The sequence below is a fragment of the Apodemus sylvaticus genome, chromosome 4, assembly GCF_947179515.1.
Source record: "Apodemus sylvaticus chromosome 4, mApoSyl1.1, whole genome shotgun sequence".
Classification (NCBI taxonomy): domain Eukaryota; kingdom Metazoa; phylum Chordata; class Mammalia; order Rodentia; family Muridae; genus Apodemus; species Apodemus sylvaticus.
Window position 1 is genome coordinate 147097095 of NC_067475.1, and position 20618 is coordinate 147117712.

At 40.0% G+C, this 20618-nt stretch overlaps 1 pseudogene; it reads left to right on the forward strand.

Moving 5' to 3' along the window:
* The first annotated feature begins 4350 nt into the window (after window positions 1-4350).
* On the forward strand, window positions 4351-4468 carry LOC127683943 (uncharacterized; annotated as a pseudogene).
* The last annotated feature ends 16150 nt before the right edge of the window (window positions 4469-20618 follow it).

A 20618-nucleotide genomic window follows, 5' to 3' on the forward strand; every position in this document is an offset into this window, starting at 1 on the left:
TCTGTGTAGATGTGGGTGCATGTGAGTGGGTGCAGAAGGATGACAATGAAAGAGGAAGAAGTCTTAAAGTTTCATTAAAGAAAGGAACAAGGCCAGATAATGAAATATGTGTGTCCTGAAAACAGAAGGGGAGATGGGATCAGCAAGAGGGAAACGAGAGAGGAAGGACTAGGGAGTGAAATACAAAGAAGAGGAAAATGTAATATTAGGAACCCATGAAAACTTCACATCTATTTCCATTCTACTCAAAAGAAAAATGATTGAAGAAAAAGTGAGTCAAGAGACAGCATACCACGGCAGCTGGAGAAATAAGACAGTGGTTAAACTCACTTGTTTCTCTTACAGAAGACCAGAGTTCATTGTCCCATATCCATATTGGACAGCTCACAACTACCAGAAACTCAAGCTCCAGAGGATTTCACATTCTGTTCTCCCTTATTTGAACAGCTGCATACACCTGCATGCATACATGCACACATGCATGCAAACACACACACATGCACACACACACACAGCACACACACACACACACAGAGAGAGAGAGAGAGAGAGAGAGAGAGAGAGCTTTTTAAGAGATGTAGCATGCCTATTTTTCTGAGTGCCATGTGGCCAGCTCCTTCAGCATCATCCGAACAGTAGTTCATCCTAACATGTGCTTTTTGTGAGCATTTTGGTGGACCTCTAGATGTTATTGTGTTCTCTGTGTGTGTGTCTCTATCTCTCTGTCTCTTTCTCTGTCTCTCTCTGTCTCTCTGTCTCTCTCTCTCTCTCTCTCTCTCTCTCTCTCTCTCTCACACACACACACACACACACACATACACACACACATACACACACTGTCCCTCTTCCTCTCTCCCTCCCTCCCTTCTCCATGTTTCTAGTTAAAGAAACCATAGACAGCTCTGGTAAGTAGATATAAGAAATACCAACACACTTCACAAAATAAAGTTAAACCAAAAAAAAAAAAAAAAAAAAAAAAAAAAAAAAAAAAAAACAGAAAACTGTCATCGAAAACAGAATTAGCACTCTGAGCATTAAACAAAAGAAGATTTAAGGCTTGATTTGAACACAGGACTGGCATCAGTATATAAAAAATATTTGTAAGACAGACAAAAGAGAACTTTAATTGAGAAAGCACAAGATTTCTTAAAGTTATAAGCAAATTCCATTCCTAAAGCTAAATAGCAGTCTAGTGCCATGGACCTTAACTGCAATTTTGGAGGACATCAACATTCTAAGTGATAGCTACATTTTTAAGTCACCTCAAACATGAGCTTTACTGAAGCATAAATATCATAAAATTAATTTGGAAAAAAACTGCCACAGTAAGAAACTTAGATTATACAAAAGAGAAACAAATCAAATACAAAAAATTGAATTTGCTGTGAATGTTTGGTTTGAAGAGAAAAAATATTTTAATTAATTAAAACAAAAATCTCAACAAAATATTAGAAAGTGTAGTACAGATTCATTTTATGTCTTATTTTATGTCAAAAAATGTAAAACAGTGCTGACAAAATGGTTCATCAGGCAAAGATATCTGTCACTAACAAGCCTAATAACCTAAGTTCAATCTCCTGGGTCCACATTGTAGATGGGGAGAACTGACTCTCACAAGGTCTCTGCTGACCTCCACACATACATACACACAAACAAACATACACAATAAGCAACTTAAATGTAAAACAAAAAAAAGTGTTTTTAAAATAATGACAATTCTTTTCTAAGAAACACATGTACCTTGAATTTGACCATCAGTTTTTAGTTCCAAATAGTGACTTGTGGAGGATTTACAGGCACAAAAGAACAGAGCTAAGCAAGTAAGAAAAAAATGTCTTGTCTGAGATAACTGTTAAGGGTCAGTGATATGTCTCAGCAGGGAAAAGCATTGGTAAATTATCAAAACTAAGACTGGCTACAGAGACGCTGATAACACAAAGACTGAGAACTATTTCACAGGATGGACTTAGTAAAAGGCTTCTACATGGGAATCTGCAGAGAAGACAGGTCATAGAAGGGAAGAGAATTTTTCCACAGATGGAAAAGAAAACAATGGAAGTATTCACAGAGCCTCCAAGTAGCATCCATAGTTTGTTTAAAGGGGTAACATTTACCTAAAATGCAACATCCTGATGGTTGCTAATTTAAATAAGTGATTGAGCACAGCATCACCAACAGTAAGAAGTGCGCAACACAGCACAGGAAGCCATCCACACTGCACCTTTGTGGCATCCTGGCAACAGTGTTTGACCTTCTTGATCCACTCAAATAACACACCAATGCAAAACAAGAGATGTTTGGCATAAAAATGTTATTGTACTCTTTAAGAGGACTCATCACCATTAATTAATTAGTATCAGAAGAAACTTATAATTCAGAACATACTAAAGAATCTATGAATAGATACCAAATACATGATTTTTGGACTGTAAAGTTGAAACAACACTAATTGTGTCAATATGATACAATGTACTTAACTATTAAGACCATTTAAGGCATGATAGGGTGAAACTTAGAATGAAGACTATAATAGACAGTATTGCTAAGTTTATTTTGAATTTTTAGACACTGAGAATATTCCATTTTAGGAAGATATATGCCACCCAGAAATATTCAGAAATCAAATATTATACTGACACTAACCCGTAGCAGTGAGTTTTGGCTACACATTAGCTTATTTTTTAAATGCCATGGCTACCTCAAAAGCTGGGCACTCCTAAACCTTCCCCTGCTACCCTAGGCTCAATCATATAAGTGGCCAATGGCCACTCACCTGAAGTCTCACTTGGCTGGTTGTCTTTATTTCCTGTTCTTCCTGCATCACATCCTTCTACCCCAAGTCATGCCAATTCTGCCCCATTACTCTGCGTCCTAGCCTAAGGATTGTGACCTTTGTCACAAGGCATAAAACATGGTAATATCCAGTGGAGCACTTCACTGATTCTAGAAGATGAAATGTGTTAAGAACAAAATAAGGCTATACAGTTAATTAAATTACTTGGACTTCACTTTGCTCTGCAGATAATAAGGATCATCTCATGTTACTTACTTTCTTAAAAGTCACAAAGTTAATTGTCATAAAATGGCTCTTAAACTGATGAAGCAGGTTCTCGTAAGTTTTCTGGAAAGAATGCCCTGTTCCAAATTGACTTCCGATTTTGTAGAAGGGCATAAAATATTAAAAAGAAATGTCACTATTTAAAGAAGTCCTTCTAAATCTGAGAAAGATAAATGGATCAAAGCTATTAAAAAAACTTTCAAAGCAGTTGAAAATATCAAAGTCACTAGTCTGAGATAAGAAAATTTAAAAGTAGACTTTCCTTCTGAGGTGGGGTGGGAAGAGTCAGGACTGCAGTGACAAGAGGAGCATTGAACCAACCATCAATCTTCAGGTCTTGGTGAGAGTTAGTGACTTACTCACTTGGCTTGAGTGACTGTACCAAGCCAGTTCTCTGAGTAAATTAGATGTATGTAAATTATTTTTAAGTTGTAACATTCCATGTCTATCATTATTTTAAATTGCTATTATAACCTAAATTTCATTTACAATTCTTCCTTCTCTAAAACTAGAAAATGTGAGTTGGTCCTACAATGTAATTATTTGCAATCTACTTGACTGAAATGGATTTAAACCTTGAAATGAAATGCTTTTATTGCCTAACCCCTGACGTGGAATGCAGTAAAATCTCCCATCAGACTGCCAATGAACTGAGCACACACCTAGTCTTCCCATGAAGATATATTTATCACTGAATACTAATTTCATCATTCAATTGAAAAATGCCATGAATTGAACAGTAAGGAAATGCATTCTGTCCCAGCTGTAGGGCAGCTGTAGGCCAGCTGTAGGCCAGCTGTAGGCCAGCTCTACCCCTAGTAGAGCTGCCCAGCTTCCAGGTTAGGACATCGCTGAGTTCTTATAAGTCAATTTATCCCATCTACAACCAGTACATTTTTCCATGAATCTGTTTTAATCACCATAGTATCTTCCCCGGCTTCAACCATAAGGCATCACATTTATCTTTTCCGTCTCTTCTTTCTGGGGTAAACCTGGCAGGGAAGCAAAGCAGAAAGCTTGATTTCTCTCTTAAACTCTATTTCTTTCTCTTTAAAGAGGGATTGTTAATATCTGTTGCTTGCATTCGGCTAAATAAATATCAGCTACATTTTAATCTTTAAATATTGAGCAAGCTGTGCACTCAACTTTGATATCTAAAAACTATATACATTGATAATTATTTATATCTACCTTTTCCAGCAATTTCTCTTCATAGTCTAACAACAGCATAGCCATTCAATGGACAGGGCCATTCATTAGGTTCAATTTTGCCAAAAGAATAGCAAATCATTCCTGCCTCTAGGGGTGTAGCAGATATGGCTCCTGTGTCACAGGTGTGTAAGCAGGTGGCAGAGAGGAGAGGGATTATGTTCTGCCTATGAACATCAGAATGATTAGTAGCCTAAGAGTCCCTGAAAAAAAAATCAAACCTTAGACAACCACCAGTCTGGTGCCAGGGCTCCTAGACAGACAGGGAGCCTGAGATGAACACCAATTGGCAACTTGCAGACCCAGATGGGCTCCCAGGACAGAGAACAATCCAGAGACTAAAATAACCCCAACTAGGACACCTCAAACACAACACCCAAAACCTTACCACAGAAATTAGCTTGAGAGTTCAGATCAATGACCACCAGACCTGTGCCGTGGGTTCCACATAAGGAGCTAGCCAGAGATGACCACTAATCAGATACTGCAGAGGCCTGGGATTGGCTGGAAGAAGACCATGCCTGAGACCGGAGGAGACCCCTTTTTGGCACCATAATGCAGATATTGGGTATAGCATTCCTGAGACAAGCCAAGACACTCAGAGACCCCAGGTACCACTAAGAGAAACCTGTAGGTGGTAAAGAAATGGAAAAGAAACAGAGAAATGTGGCCACAGTGAAGAGAGGCAGAACTGGAAGCTAGAGAGTAGTAAGAAACAGCTTAATATGAATAGCCATTGATCCCATCAGGGACAATGCTGGGGTCCTGGCTGATGCTGCCACTTGGTGCCAATCTGGGGCCTATGGCCCTGCAGCAGCAGCAGGGATCTGTTACCGCCAAAGGCCAGGCAGACATCTCTGGTCTTGCCTGCTGACCAGGATCACATCAGTGACTGAGGGATGTACATAACTGGCCCCTCTCCTTACCTAGATACTGTGGGAGAGCTGGTACTGGAGACTTGAACGTACGAGAGTTTGGCACTACACCTGGACTGCTGCTTGGAAGAGCGCACACACACATTGTTGTATGTTGTATGAGTTGTGGGTGAGTTGGCCCCAAAAATAGCAGCATGGGAGCCTTGGTCTTACCACTTGTCTCCCATGTGATGGAGTGGCCAAGTGAGAGACACCTACTCTCCCATCACCACCTGTTGCAGGTGGTATATCTAACCTCAAGGTCATCAGAGTGGGAGAGCTGACCCTGCCCCTTACCTGAGCACCATAGTAGTCAGCCACAAGGGTGTGAGTTTGGGAAAGTGGGCCCTGCCTCTTGTTCAGTGTGTGTTATCTGCGAGGGAGAGATTCCCTTCCCCTCCCTTTTGCCCTTGCCACCAGTGTCATGTGGGAGAGTTAGTCCCAACCAGGTCATGAGAGCAAGAAAGTTGTTCCTGCCCTTCACCTGCTGCAGCACTCAGGAAACCAGGCCCTGAAACTTACCTAAGCACCACAGTAGAGCTGACTCTGATGTTCGGGATGCAGGTGAGCCTGCCCTGAGTGTGGAAACATGGTTACCTTGTGCTTTGTCTGCTGTGTAGCATTGTAGGCAAGGGAAAGATGCCATCCTCAGGTCTCACTCCTGGCCACCTATGGCAGGTGAGAGAGTTCGCCCTGGGGTCATGAAAACAGGAATGCTAGCCCTGCTGCAGTATTTGGGAGATCTGGCCCTGCACCTTGTCTGTTCAACAGGATAGAGCTGGCCTTGGTTTCAGGTTGCTAGTGAGACAGTCTAAGTGAGTGAGAACAGGAGAGCCAGTGGGCTGACCAGCTCAGGCACCACTCAGGCACAGATCCAGGTCTTTCAGTTAGCCCACCCAACATCATCTAGCCCTATCTAGGACCTGCTGGAATGCATGAACAGGCCAGTTCTACAAATCTAAAACTATAGGGTCTCTACAACACAAGGTAACAACAGGATATCTGAGAGGAGTCCCAGTGAGGGTCCAGTATTGATAGAGTCACAGAAGCCAGAAACCTTTTACCAGACCAATGAATCGTTATAAGGAACATATGAAAGCAAAGAAGTGTGGAATAAAAGGTATGCTGTGGGACAACCTATGACACACTATAGCTTCGACAATGCAATTTTTTTCTCTGAAGGGGGAGAGGTTCAAGGGTGAAGGGAGAGTATGAGTAGAGAGGGGAGATGAGTGGAATTGGGGTGCAGGATGTGAAATTCAAAACGAAGCAATAAGAAGTTAAAAATAATAATAAAAATTTAAAAGTTGTCAACACTTAAAAAAAGAAGTCAAATCTTCTGCCATGTCATCAAGTTCTCAATAACAATAAGATAAATGGCAGAGCTTGGAGCTGTAAGTAAAGGAACTTGTTACCAAACAAGCTTAATACCTGAGCTTAATCATCAGGACACACATTTTATAAAGAGAGAACAGACTCCTGTAGGTTGACCTCTAATCCTACACACATGCTCTGTCATGTACACACAAACACACACACACACACACACACACACTAAAAACAGTAAATTAAAAACAATTTTAAGATACAGCTTTTATTTTCAATGTATTTCTAGCTAGAATTAATTTTTATTCATAAATTTAAAAAATATTTATTTAAAATATATATGTATTGATTTTTTTTATTGTTTGATAAGTTTCATTTTATATAATTCTACAAAGGACAGCACCAAGAAGAGCAGATACTAATTCTCTTGAGTAGCATTCCAGGAAAGTTCCACAAGGAAGGCAGTACTTGAACACTGAAGAAAACACCCAAACGAAGGAAGAAAGTGAAACTGACAGAAGCAAAACACAGGGACCATCAACTAAAGCAAGGACATGTGTCCAGCACAACAGATAGACTAATAGGGAGATGAAAGAAAAGCCAATGCACATGTTGAATTTCAAGGCCAGGTGTCCTGAATGACTATCTACACAAAGAACAAAGTTTGACCCAAGGGTATCACTTCACCAAATTTCTATGCTTTCTGGAAGGTTAACTCTCAATACTATTGCCAATGGTCTGTGGCTAAGTTGGAGATAAAGTTTCAGTCATATATGTACATAAATATGGAGAGCTTCCACATAGCACAGGATCAGAGGAATGAAAAAGAGAAAGTGAAGAAATTAAGAAGAAGGAAATGAAGAAAATGTCAGGAGTTCCTCCTAGATATCTTGGGGATAGAGGTGGAGCAAAGTTTATGATAGAACAAGTGTTGAACTCAGTATTTCTCTTTTATTTGCTTTTTGTATTTTCCATGTTTGCGTGATATGTGTATATTTTGCATATGTGTGAGCATACATGTTCAGGGTACACATGCATATCTTTGCACAGACATTTGTAGGACCAAAGTTGATATCAGAAAAATGTCACCCCTCCATCTTTTTTTAAATTGTTAGATATTTACTTTTTTTGCATTTCAAATGGTATTCCCTTTCCTCATTACCCCTCTGAAAACACCCTCTCCCATCCCCACTCGCCTTGCTTACCAACCCCCTCCCACTTTCCTGACCCGGCATTCCTTTATACGACCACATTGAGCCTTCACAGGACCAATGGCCTCTCCTCTCATTGATGTCTGAAAAAGCCATCCTCTGCTACATATGTAACTGGAGCCATGGGTCCCTCAAAGTATATTGTTTGGTTGGTGGTTTAGTCATTGGGAGGTCTGGGGGTACTGGTTGGTAGATATTATTGCTCATCCTATTAGGCTGCAAACCTCTTTAGTTCCTTGAATTCTTTCTCAGCTTCTCCATTGGGGACCATATGTTCAGTCTACTGGTTAGCTGTGAGCTGTGGGTATTTTGATCCACCTTCTAAGAAGTATCAAAATATCCACACTTTGGTCTTCCTTCTTCTTGAGCTTCATGTGGTCTATGAGTTGTATCCTGGGTATTCCAAGATTCTGGGCTAATATCCACTTATCAGTGAGTGCATACCATGTGTGTTCTTTTGTGATTGTGTTGCCTCACACAGGATGATATTTTCTAGTTCCATCCATTTACCTAAGAATTTCATGAATTCATTATTTTAAATTGTGAAAATGTACCACATTTTCTGTATCCATTCCTCTGTTGAGAGACATCTGGGTTCTTTCCAGCTTCTGGCTATTATAAATAAGGCTGCTATGAACATAGTGGAGCATGTGTCCTTATTACATGTTGGAGCATCTTCTGGGTATATGCCCAGGAGTGGTATAGCTGGATCCTCAGGGAGTAAGTACTATGTCCAATTTTCTGAAAAACTGCCAAACTGATTTCCATACTTTCCATACCCAACTTGCAATCCCACCAGCAATGGAAGAGGGTTCTTCTTTCTCCACATCCTTGCCAGCATCTTCTGTCCCCTGAGTTTTTTTAACCATTCTGACTGGTGGTGAGGTAGACTCTCAGGGTTATTTTGATTTGCATTTCCCTGATGATTAAGGATGTTCAACATTATTTCTTTAGGTGTTTCTCAGCCATTCGATACTCCTCAGTTGAGAATTATTTGTTTAGCTCTGTGCCCCATTTTTATTAGAGTTATTTAGTTCTCTAGAGTCTAACATCTTGAGTTCTTTGTATATATTGGATATTAGCCCTCTATCGGATGTCACCCTTCCATCTTTGTCACTGGTACAGGGTATCCCAATTAACCCAGAGCTTCCCAATATAGCTAGCCTTACTAGACAGCTTACTCTGGAGATCCACTCTCTCTAACTTCCAAGGCTGGAATCACAGGCAAACCTCCCTATTACTGGGAATTTTTATGTATTCTGTACTTCTGAGCTACAGTCCACTTACTTACACAGCAAGGGCTTTAACCACTATGCTATGGGTCCATTCATTTCTTAGAAAAATATACTTGACTTCCAAGGGAGAGGTGAATGTTAGAAAGACAGGGCACAGATCTGAGATGTGGTGGTTCCCCGGGAAGGAAGAGTAGAGAGATAAAAAGGGCATAGCTGACAGAATAAGGAAAGTTTAAGAGGTGAAGAAAGAAAATAAAAAATGGAAAAATAAAAATCTCCTTAATGAGATTTTGATCTTATATAGGTTTTAGTCTTCAAAGGATGAGGTCCCTCTTTTCCCTTAAGTAAGCCCCCTGTCAGACCTCAGTGGGAGAGGATACACCTAGACCTGCACTGATGTGATGTGCCAAGGTTGGTTGGTAATCTTGGATTCCCCCTCGCTTATTGTAGAAGGGGGACTGGAACGAGAGGGGGCACTGCCATGAGGATGTAAAGTGAAAGAAAGAAAGAAAGAAAGAAAGAAAGAAAGAAAGAAAGAAAGAAAGAAAGAAAGAAAGAAAGAAAGAAAGAAAGAAAGAAAGAAAGAAAGAAAGAAAGAAAGAAAGAAAGAAAGAAAGAAAGAAAGAAAGAAAGAAAGAAAGAAAGAAAGAAAGAAAGAAAGAAAGAAGGAAAGAAAGAAAGAAGGAAAGAAGGAAAGAAAGAAAGAAAGAAAGAAAGAAAGAAAGAAAGAAAGAAAGAAAGAAAGAAAGAAAGAAAGAAAGAAAGAAAGAAAGAAAGAAAGAAAGAACTCATGGAATTTTTTTCAAATAAAACAACAGATTAAAACAATATACATGAGATCCTAGGGAGCCCCTGGCAAGGAAGAGCATGGGGGAGCCTGAGCTCTTGAGACTGAAGAGGAGAGTGTGAGAAGAGAGTGAACTGACAATTAATATCATCAACAGAATCACGGCTGACTGTTCTGTTGTACCAGATAAGTACCACAAACATGCATCAAAAGAAGAAATAGAGTTCTGATCACATGTAGCTCCATCTACAGCAAAACATATCCCCTCTATTTTGCTAGCTTCATAGAATATGACTAAGGATCTAATCAAACAATAGAGGGAAGCTAAGACACACTGCTCTGAACGGGAAACTGGAAATGAGTGCCTGAGGATGAGCTGAGGAGGCTGTGATCTGGTGGTGGGGAGTCAGCTGGATAGAGGGAAAGGCCTAGGATAACAGGCATTTGGGGGAATGTCAAGGATGAAGTCAGTAAGGCCTGATATTGACCCTGACAGAAGCAAGTTAGGGTTAGACTGGGAGCTCAAAGATCACAGTAAGGAAAGGTTGTTGAGCACTTTTATGTAACGCAGTACCAGTGGTCAGATTTTTGCAATGATGCATTCAATTGATTTGTAGGTAAAAGAAGAAGAGTCTTCAAAGAAGCACTTTCAAAGGTGACTTGATCACTAGGTAAAGGTCTAAGGCTGAATGTACTAAGGCTTCAGCCTTACTCCATTAGAGGCAGTGTGAAGAATGAACCTCAGCCTTTCGATTTGTTCCCAGAAAAGGCTACTTGCTTAGCAAAGAGCAATGCTTTGAGATGGAGATGGAAATGAATGATATGAAACTACAATCTTAAGAAAGACTATTAAATGACACCCTAGCTTCTTTAGAAATTAAAAAAAAAACCCTTTGGCAACATAGACTAAAATTGGAAAGAGCCCCTCATCATGTGTCCCACCTCCTCCAACCTTCCTCTTTCTCCTCCTCTACCATGGCCAGAGCTACACTGCTCTCTGGAGTTCTGACATCAGGTCTCTTCAATCCTATACTGCCAGGTCGTCATTTCTACCCTTGATCTATACCTTGGTGGTGCTGATGAATGCATCCTTCAAATCACAACACATCTTTCAGGAAACATTTCTGAATATTTGACACTGACTTAAGTTTATCCCCAAAATCTATGGGTGTCTAGATGTGAATCAGCTGTTTCCAAACTGTGAGCATGCCATATCTACCTTCCAAATGTTATTGGGCCAGAACCTGTGGGCAAGATGGAGCAAGTCAAAGAAGGGCAAATGGCCAGAAGCAAAGGCAGTTTGGACTAAGTCTGCTTCTCTGTCATTCAGAGAAATGCTAAGGGGCCATTATGAGAACATAGTCCTCTAGATTTTGAAGAGTATCCATAGGTAAGAATAGTGCCATGGGGAAGGGGGCTGCCAGAAGACCTCTTCTATGCTCAACAAGAAGATTTGCTAGAAAAACTTTTCATACCTTCTAAAATACATTGATTTAGGAAAAATAAAACTAGTTAGTCATATGACTGACATTGTTTGGAGATTCCTGGTAGAGTGAAATAATGTTTAAGGTATAGTTATTGCTTTTAGAAGTTCAGTGAGATTTGCTTGAGTTCAATAAAGACTGAGGGGATGGTGAGTGACTGCCTCTTTCTAGTAGTCACACTAGAATCTTGGAAATAGTGCTTTCTCTCACTTGTGCCATCGGCACCCAACTGTGGGATGGGACACAGTCTTTTTCTGCCACTTATCACAATACTCTTTTATTTCAAGAGACATAATATAATCACACACGTTAAGAACCAAGACTAACACTAATTATAGTGTAACTACTTTTATCAAACCCTTATACTTCCTTAAAGAAACTGGAGTCAATTGTAGAGTCAGGCTGTAAAGAAATTCACAGTAACAGACTAAAGAATGTAGCCAGAGTGACAGAAATCCCCAGTAACATTAAAAATTCAGTCCTGGGACTTGGACATTTTTACTACATTTCCTAAACTCACTCCTCAGTGACTGAAATGTGAAGATCAACGGTTGGCACAAATGGTATAATTTTCACTCTGTTCAGGAAATTAACCAGCTCCAAGCTGATAAAGCCCATAATTTACCACATAGGGCAAATCACTAAAGCACTTAGCCGGTGAGGTACGAATCTCCCTCCACATGTGAACTTGAACTGACTCCTGACAGCAAAATCAATTGAAGAGATTTACCCTAGAGACAGCTTCTACAAAGCAGTGTAATCAGGAGATAAGGGAATGGATGTGGAAAGCTGTCACAGCCCTCCGCCAGCCAGCCACTAACTTCCCATGGCCTGAGCCTGTAGGTGTAAGCATCCCCCAAAGATCCCACTGAACCCAAAGCACTTAGAGGTTAAGAAGCCTTTTCCCATAGTGATGAAATCTTGTCACCTGAAACTCTTAAGATCAAGAAAATTTACCACCCTGGTGCTCAGGGGCAGCCACAGAACTATAGAAAACAACCTTTGCTTTTCCAGGTGTTAAGAAAATGCGTTGAGCAACCTATTCCATCTTACTTGATAGCTGACAAGATTGTAAGTGCCCATGCTGTCTTAAAACGAAGTCTCTGCTTTGAACTCAGAAGGGTTCCAGAAATCCAATATTTTAATCTTAAGAAATTTCCATTAAAAGCAAATGACCATTTGTTGCAAAACTCGTGCAAAAAAATAGTTATGGCTTCCTTGTCGCACTGCTGCCTGTTCTGTCTTGAGACATTGCCGTCACTATCCACTCCACAGTTTGTACTGGGATGCCGTAGAAAAGACAAATATCTCTCAGTGTGAATTACTGCTGTACAGATCAGCAGCAATTGAACCATGGCAGATATTCAAGGTGCTTAGCCGAAGTTTCCTTCCCTGTATCTTACACTGGCTCTCCTAAGGTTGCTACCAAGATTGATTGGGACAATATAAAAAAAAGATACCCCATACCAGTTATGGCACACAAAATATAAGCACCGTTCTCCTGCATGCCTTTATGCCTTTTGTTCTTTTTTCTGTTTTCTTGTGTGCATGTGTGTATATATTTTGCACAGATAAGTGCATATTTTATATATGTTTGAGCACATATGTTTAAATGCATGTGAAAGTAGGAGACTGCTGTTGAAAATCACCCTCCATCACTCCTTTACCTTACTGATTGAGCAGGGACTCCCCATCAAATACAGAGCTCACCTCAGTGCCTAGCTTTGCAAGTCAGCTTGCTCTGCATTCCACTCTCCCCACCTTCACAGGCTGGAGCTCTATGTAGAACACCACATCCCCCAGGCATTTATGTGGGTGCTAGGGATTCAAACCCTAGTTCTCATGCTGATGGGGTAAGCACTTTAACAGCTGAGCCATATTCAGTCCTTCCCTGAATGCTTCTCCTCAGCAATGCTTGTTCCACATGTTGAATAATAATCTCTTGATAGTGTTATAGTGGCATCAGAAAATCATGCCTGTCTCAGAGTAGAATTCCCAGCACCACACCTTGAATCACAAACAGTTCCCCCAAATCTTTGTCATCTCATCCTGCATTTCTCTGCTTATGTCTGTTCCTTCTAGTTTTATCCTGCCCTCAAGCCAAAGGAGGTTCAAAATTGATTCATTTATAAAAGAAGGGTTTTAAAGTATTTGTTAGATGTTATGATATCCTAAGTTAAATTATGACTATACTACAAGATTGATGTTTGTAAAGGTTGTGCACATTTATAGAAACTGCAGTTGATTAGTAGGTGTTCTAACTATGACGAATTGAAATATTCACTGGCATTCTCTGAAAGTGGGTTAACCTGAGAACCAAATTTCTGCCATGAAAATGGTCAAATGTTATGCCAGAACACAGACCTCAAGAGGTGTGGATGATCTGGAGACGTATTCAAGAAGAGGGTCTTGAGTTTGAAAGAGGAAGGACAATTTCAGGATGACTTGAAGGCAGTCAGAAAACACCTGGATGCAAATCAGAAAAAAATCCAGGGAGGGAAGAAGCTCAGAAAACTGCTGATTAAGTTGCAGTAGTGCTTTGGGGCTAAAGCATAATTATCTTTGGATTGAATTACTGGAAAATTGGTCTCTTTGAAGTCAGGGAAGCTGAAAACAACTTTACAGAATGCTAAAAAAAATTAGTCCCTGAAAAAAAATTTTTAAATGTTACCTAGTCATCCAAACTCTAGTGCCTGTACTCAGTTCTCAGGAAATGATGCCTCAGATCAGAAACACCCCCCGATTACCTAAAAATTAAATTATATAGGCTCTCATTCAGATGACTCTGGAAATCAGAAAATTCTCCTGTATGTAACTAGAGGTGACAGTCATAGTTCAAAATTAAGGCAGCCCTTAATATAGAAATATATAAATATTTATATTAATATATAAATATCTCAGTTGTGTTTCCTAGATTTTATGTAAATAGATAAAATCACATCTGTACAGACAACATGAGAGTATGGGTGGGCCTGTCTAAAGGAAGAAATGAGATTAACAAGAGGGGAGGGCAAGAGAAGAGGCTATAACCTATTATATGTATTTATCTAAAATCTTTAAAGATGTTTTAGATTTTTACTTTTTTTTAGTGACTGACACAGATGCCATAATGCATAAATGGGGGTCTGAAGAAATCGTACAGGAGTCTGTTTTCTTCTTCTATGATGTAGGTCCCATGGATGGAACACAGGTCATCAGGCTTACCAACAAGCACCTTTTCTTTTTTTTTTTTTTTTTTTTTCTTTTTTCTTTTTTTATTTGATATAATTTATTTACATTTCAAATGATTTCCCCTTTTCTAGCCCCCCCCACTCCCCGAAAGTCCCGTAAGCCCCCTTCTCTTCCCCTGTCCTCCCTCCCACCCCTTCCCAGTTCCCCGTTCTGGTTTTGCCAAATACTGTTTCACTGAGTCTTTCCAGAACCAGGGACCACTCCTGCTTTCTTCTTGTATCTCATTTGATGTGTGGATTATGTTTTGGGTATTCCAGTTTTCTAGGTTAATAACCACTTATTAGTGAGTGCATACCATGATTCACCTTTTGAGTCTGGGTTACCTCACTTAGTATGATGTTCTCTAGCTCCATCCATTTGCCTAAGAATTTCATGAATTCATTGTTTCTAATGGCTGAATAGTACTCCATTGTGTAGATATACCACATTTTTTGTATCCACTCTTCTGTTGAGGGATACCTGGGTTCTTTCCAGCATCTGGCAATTATAAATAGGGCTGCTATGAACATAGTAGAGCATGTATCCTTATTACATGGTGGGGAATCCTCTGGGTATATGCCCAGGAGTGGTATAGCAGGATCTTCTGGAAGTGAGGTGCCCAGTTTTCGGAGGAACCGCCAGACTGCTTTCCAGAGTGGTTGTACCAATTTGCAACCCCACCAGCAGTGGAGGAGTGTTCCTCTTTCTCCGCACCCTCTCCAACACCTGCTGTCTCCTGAATTTTTAATCTTAGCCATTCTGACTGGTGTAAGATGAAATCTTAGGGTTGTTTTGATTTGCATTTCCCTAATGACTAATGAAGTGGAGCATTTTTTAAGATGCTTCTCCGCCATCCGAAGTTCTTCAGGTGAGAATTCTTTGTTTAACTCTGTACCCCATTTTTTAATAGGGTTGTTCGGTTTTCTGGAGTCTAACTTCTTGAGTTCTTTATATATATTGGATATTAGCCCTCTATCTGATGTAGGATTGGTGAAGATCTTTTCCCAATTTGTTGGTTGCCGATCTGTCCTCTTGATGGTGTCCTTTGCCTTACAGAAACTCTGTAACCTTATGAGGTCCCATTTGTCAATTCTTGCTCTTAGAGCATACGCTATTGGTGTTCTGTTCAGAAACTTTCTCCCTGTACCGATGTCCTCAAGGGTCTTCCCCAGTTTCTTTTCTATTAGCTTCAGAGTGTCTGGCTTTATGTGGAGGTCCTTGATCCATTTGGATTTGAGCTTAGTACAAGGAGACAAGGATGGATCAATTCGCATTCTTCTGCATGCTGACCTCCAGTTGAACCAGCACCATTTGTTGAAAAGGCTATCTTTTTTCCATTGGATGTTTTCAGCCTCTTTGTCGAGGATCAAGTGGCCATAGGTGTGTGGGTTCATTTCTGGATCTTCAATCCTGTTCCATTGATCCTCCTGCCTGTCACTGTACCAATACCATGCAGTTTTTAACACTATTGCTCTGTAGTATTGCTTGAGGTCAGGGATACTGATTCCCCCAGATTTTCTTTTGTTGCTGAGAATAGTTTTAGCTATCCTGGGTTTTTTGTTGTTCCAGATGAATTTGATAATTGCTCTTTCTAACTCTGTGAAGAATTGAGTTGGGATTTTGATGGGTATTGCATTGAATCTGTATAGTGCTTTAGGCAAAATGGCCATTTTAACTATATTGATTCTACCGATCCATGAGCATGGGAGGTTTTCCCATTTTTTGAGGTCTTCTTCCATTTCCTTCTTCAGAGTCTTGAAGTTCTTGCCATACAGATCTTTCGCATGTTTGGTAAGAGTCACCCCAAGATACTTTATACTGTTTGTGGCTATTGTGAAGGGGGTCATTTCCCTAATTTCTTTCTCAGCCTGCTTATCCTTTGAGTATAGGAAGGCCACTGATTTGCTTGAGTTGATTTTGTAACCTGCCACTTTGCTGAAGTTGTTTATCAGCTGTAGGAGCTCTCTAGTGGAGTTCTTTGGGTCACTTAGGTAGACGATCATGTCGTCTGCAAATAATGATAGTTTGACTTCCTCCTTTCCAATTTGTATCCCTTTGACCTCCTTATGTTGTCGAATTGCCCGAGCTAGTACCTCAAGTACAATATTGAAAAGATAAGGAGAAAGGGGGCAGCCTTGTCTGGTCCCTGATTTCAGTGGGATTGCTTCAAGTTTCTCTCCGTTTAGTTTGATGCTGGCTACCGGTTTGCTGTATATTGCTTTTACTATGTTTAGGTATGGGCCTTGAATTCCTGTTCTCTCCAAGACTTTAAGCATGAAAGGATGCTGAATTTTGTCAAATGCTTTTTCAGCATCCAATGAAATGACCATATGATTTTGTTCTTTGAGTTTGTTTATGTAGTGGATTGTATTGATGGATTTCCGTATATTGAACCAACCCTGCATTCCCGGGATAAAGCCTACTTGATCATGGTGGATGATCGTTTTGATGTGTTCTTGGATTCGGTTGGCAAGAATTTTGTTGAGTATTTTTGCATCGATGTTCATAAGGGAAATTGGTCTGAAGTTCTCTTTCTTTGTTGGATCTTTGTGTGGCTTTGGTATCAGCGTAATTGTGGCTTCGTAGAAGGAATTGGGTAGTGTTCCTTCTGTTTCTATTTTGTGGAATAGTTTGAAGAGTATTGGTGTTAACTCTTCTTTGAAGGTCTGGTAGAATTCTGCACTGAAACCATCTGGTCCTGTGCTTTTTTTGGTTGGAAGACTTTCTATGACTCCTTCTATTTCTTTAGGCTTTATGGGACTGTTTAGATGGTCTAGTTGGTCCTGATTTAATTTTGGTATTTGGTATCTGTCAAGGAAATTGTCCATTTCCTCCAGATTCTCCAGTTGTGTTGAGTACAGGCTCTTGTAGTAGGATCTGATGATTTTTTGGATTTCCTCAGTTTCCGTTGTTATGTCTCCCTTTTCATTTCTAAGTTTGTTAATTTGGATACTTTCTCTGTGCCCTTTGGTCAGTCTGGCTAAGGGTTTATCTATCTTGTTGATTTTCTCAAAGAACCAGCTCCTAGTTTTGTTGATTTTTTGTATGGTTCTCTTTGTTTCTACTTGATTGATTTCGGCCCTGAGTTTGATGATTTCCTGCCTTCTACTCCTCCTGGGTGAAATAGCTTCTTTTTGTTCTAGGGCTTTCAGGTGTGTCATTAAGTTGGTAATGTATGCTCTCTCCATTTTCTTTTTGGAGGCACTCAGGGCTATGAGTTTTCCTCTTAGCACTGCTTTCATTGTGTCCCATAGATTTGGGTATGTTGTGTTTTCATTTTCATTGTGTTCTAAAAAGTCTTTAATTTCTTTCTTTATTTCTTCCTTGACCAAGGTGTCATTGAGTAGAGTATTGTTCAATCTCCACGTGTTTGTGGGTTTTCTGTTGTTTCTGTTGCTATTGAAGACCACTTTTATTCCATAGTGATCAGATAGGAGGCATGGGATTAGTTCTATCTTTTTATATTTGTTGAGGTCTGTCTTGTGACCAATTATATGGTCGATTTTGGAGAAGGTACCATGAGGTGCTGAAAAAAAGGTATATTCTTTTGTTTTAGGATAGAATGTTCTATATATATCAGTTAAATCTAATTGGTCCAAAGCTTCAATTAGTTTCATTGTGTCCTTGTTTAGTTTCTGTTTTCCTGATCGGTCCATTGAGGAAAGTGCAGTGTTGAAGTCACCAACAATTATTGTGTTAGGTGCAATGTGTGCTTTGAGTTTTAATAAAGTTTCTTTTATGAAAGAGGGTGCCCTTGCATTTGGAGCATAGATGTTCAGGATTGAGAGTTCTTCTTGTTGTATTTTTCCTTTGACCAGCAAGAAGTGTCCCTCAGAGTCTCTTTTGATGACTTTGGGTTGAAAGTCAATTTTATCTGATATTAAAATGGCTACTCCAGCTTGTTTCCTGAGACCATTTGCTTGTAAAATTGTCTTCCAGCCTTTTACTCTAAGGTAGTGTTTGTCTTTGACCCTTAGGTGTGTTTCCTGTAAGCAGCAAAATGTAGGGTCCTGTTTACGTATCCAGTCAGTTAGTCTGTGTCTTTTTATTGGGGCATTGAGTCCATTGATGTTAAGAGATATTAAGGAATAGTGATTGTTACTTCCTATCATTTTTGACGTTATTTTTTAAATTTGATTGCTTAACTTATTTGGGTTTGATGAAAGGTTACTATCTTGCTTTTTTCAGGGTGGAGTTTCCCTCCTTGTATTGGTGTTGTCCTCCTATTATCCTTTTTAGGGCTGGGTTTGTGGATAGATATTGGGTGAACTTGGTTTTGTCGTGAAATATCTTAGTTTCTCCATCTATGGTGATTGAGAGTTTTGCTGGATATAGTAGTTTTGGTTGGCATTTGTGTTCTCTTAGAGTCTGCATGAGATCTGCCCAGGACCTTCTAGCCTTCATAGTCTCAGGTGAAAAGTCTGCTGTGATTCTGATAGGTCTTCCTTTATATGTTACTTGGCCTTTTTCTCTTACTGCCTTTAGTATTCTTTCTTTGTTTAGAACATTTGGTGTTTTGATTATTATGTGACGGGAAGTATTTCTGTTCTGGTCCAGTCTGTTTGGAGTTCTGTAGGCTTCTTGTATATTCATGGGCATCTCTCTCTTTAGGTTAGGGAAGTTTTCTTCCATAATTTTATTGAAGATATTTGCTGGCCCTTTAAGTTGTAAATCTTCACTCTCATCTATGCCTATAATCCTTAGGTTTGGTCTTCTCATTGTGTCCTGGATTTCCTGGATATTTTGGGTTACAAGCTTTTTGCACTTTGCATTTTCTTTAACTGTTGAGTCCCTGGTTTCTATGGAATCTTCAGCATCTGAGATTCTTTCTTCTATCTCTTGTATTCTGTACAGTGACAGGCAGAAGGATCAATGGAACAGGACTGAAGATCCAGAAATGAACCCACACACCTATGGCCACTTGATCCTCGACAAAGAGGCTGAAAACATCCAATGGAAAAAAGATAGCCTTTTCAACAAATGGTGCTGGTTCAACTGGAGGTCAGCATGCAGAAGAATGCGAATTGATCCATCCTTGTCTCCTTGTACTAAGCTCAAATCCAAATGGATCAAGGACCTCCACATAAAGCCAGACACTCTGAAGCTAATAGAAAAAAAACTGGGGAAGACCATTGAGGACATCGGTACAGGGAGAAAGTTTCTGAACAGAACACCAATAGCGTATGCTCTAAGAGCAAGAATTGACAAATGGGACCTCATAAAATTACAAAGTTTCTGTAAGGCAAAGGACACCATCAAGAGGACAAATCAGCAACCAACAAATTGGGAAAAGATCTTCACCAATCCTACATCAGATAGAGGGCTAATATCCAATATATATAAAGAACTCAAGAAGTTAGACTCCAGAAAACCAAACAACCCTATTAAAAAATGGGGTACAGAGTTAAACAAAGAATTCTCACCTGAAGAACTTCGGATGGCGGAGAAGCATCTTAAAAAATGCTCAACTTCATTAGTCATTAGGGAAATGCAAATCAAAACAACCCTAAGATTTCATCTTACACCAGTCAGAATGGCTAAGATTAAAAATTCAGGAGACAGCAGGTGTTGGAGAGGGTGTGGAGAAAGAGGAACACTCCTCCACTGCTGGTGGGGTTGCAAATTGGTACAACCACTCTGGAAATCAGTCTGGCGGTTCCTCCGAAAACTGGGCACCTTACTTCCAGAAGATCCTGCTATACCACTCCTGGGCATATACCCAGAAGACTCCCCACCATGTAATAAGGATACATGTTCTACTATGTTCATAGCAGCCCTATTTGTAATTGCCAGATGCTGGAAAGAACCCAGGTATCCCTCAACAGAAGAGTGGATGCAAAAAATGTGGTATATCTACACAATGGAGTACTATTCAGCCATTAGAAACAATGAATTCATGAAATTCTTAGGCAAATGGATGGAGCTAGAGAATATCATACTAAGTGAGGTAACCCAGACTCAAAAGGTGAATCATGGTATGCACTCACTAATAAGTGGATATTAACCTAGAAAACTGGAATACCCAAAACATAATCCACACATCAAATGAGGTACAAGAAGAAAGGAGGAGTGGCCCCTGGTTCTGGAAAGACTCAGTGAAACAGTATTCAGCAAAACCAGAACGGGGAAGTGGGAAGGGGTGGGTGGGAGGACAGGGGAAGAGAAGGGGGTTTGCGGGACTTTC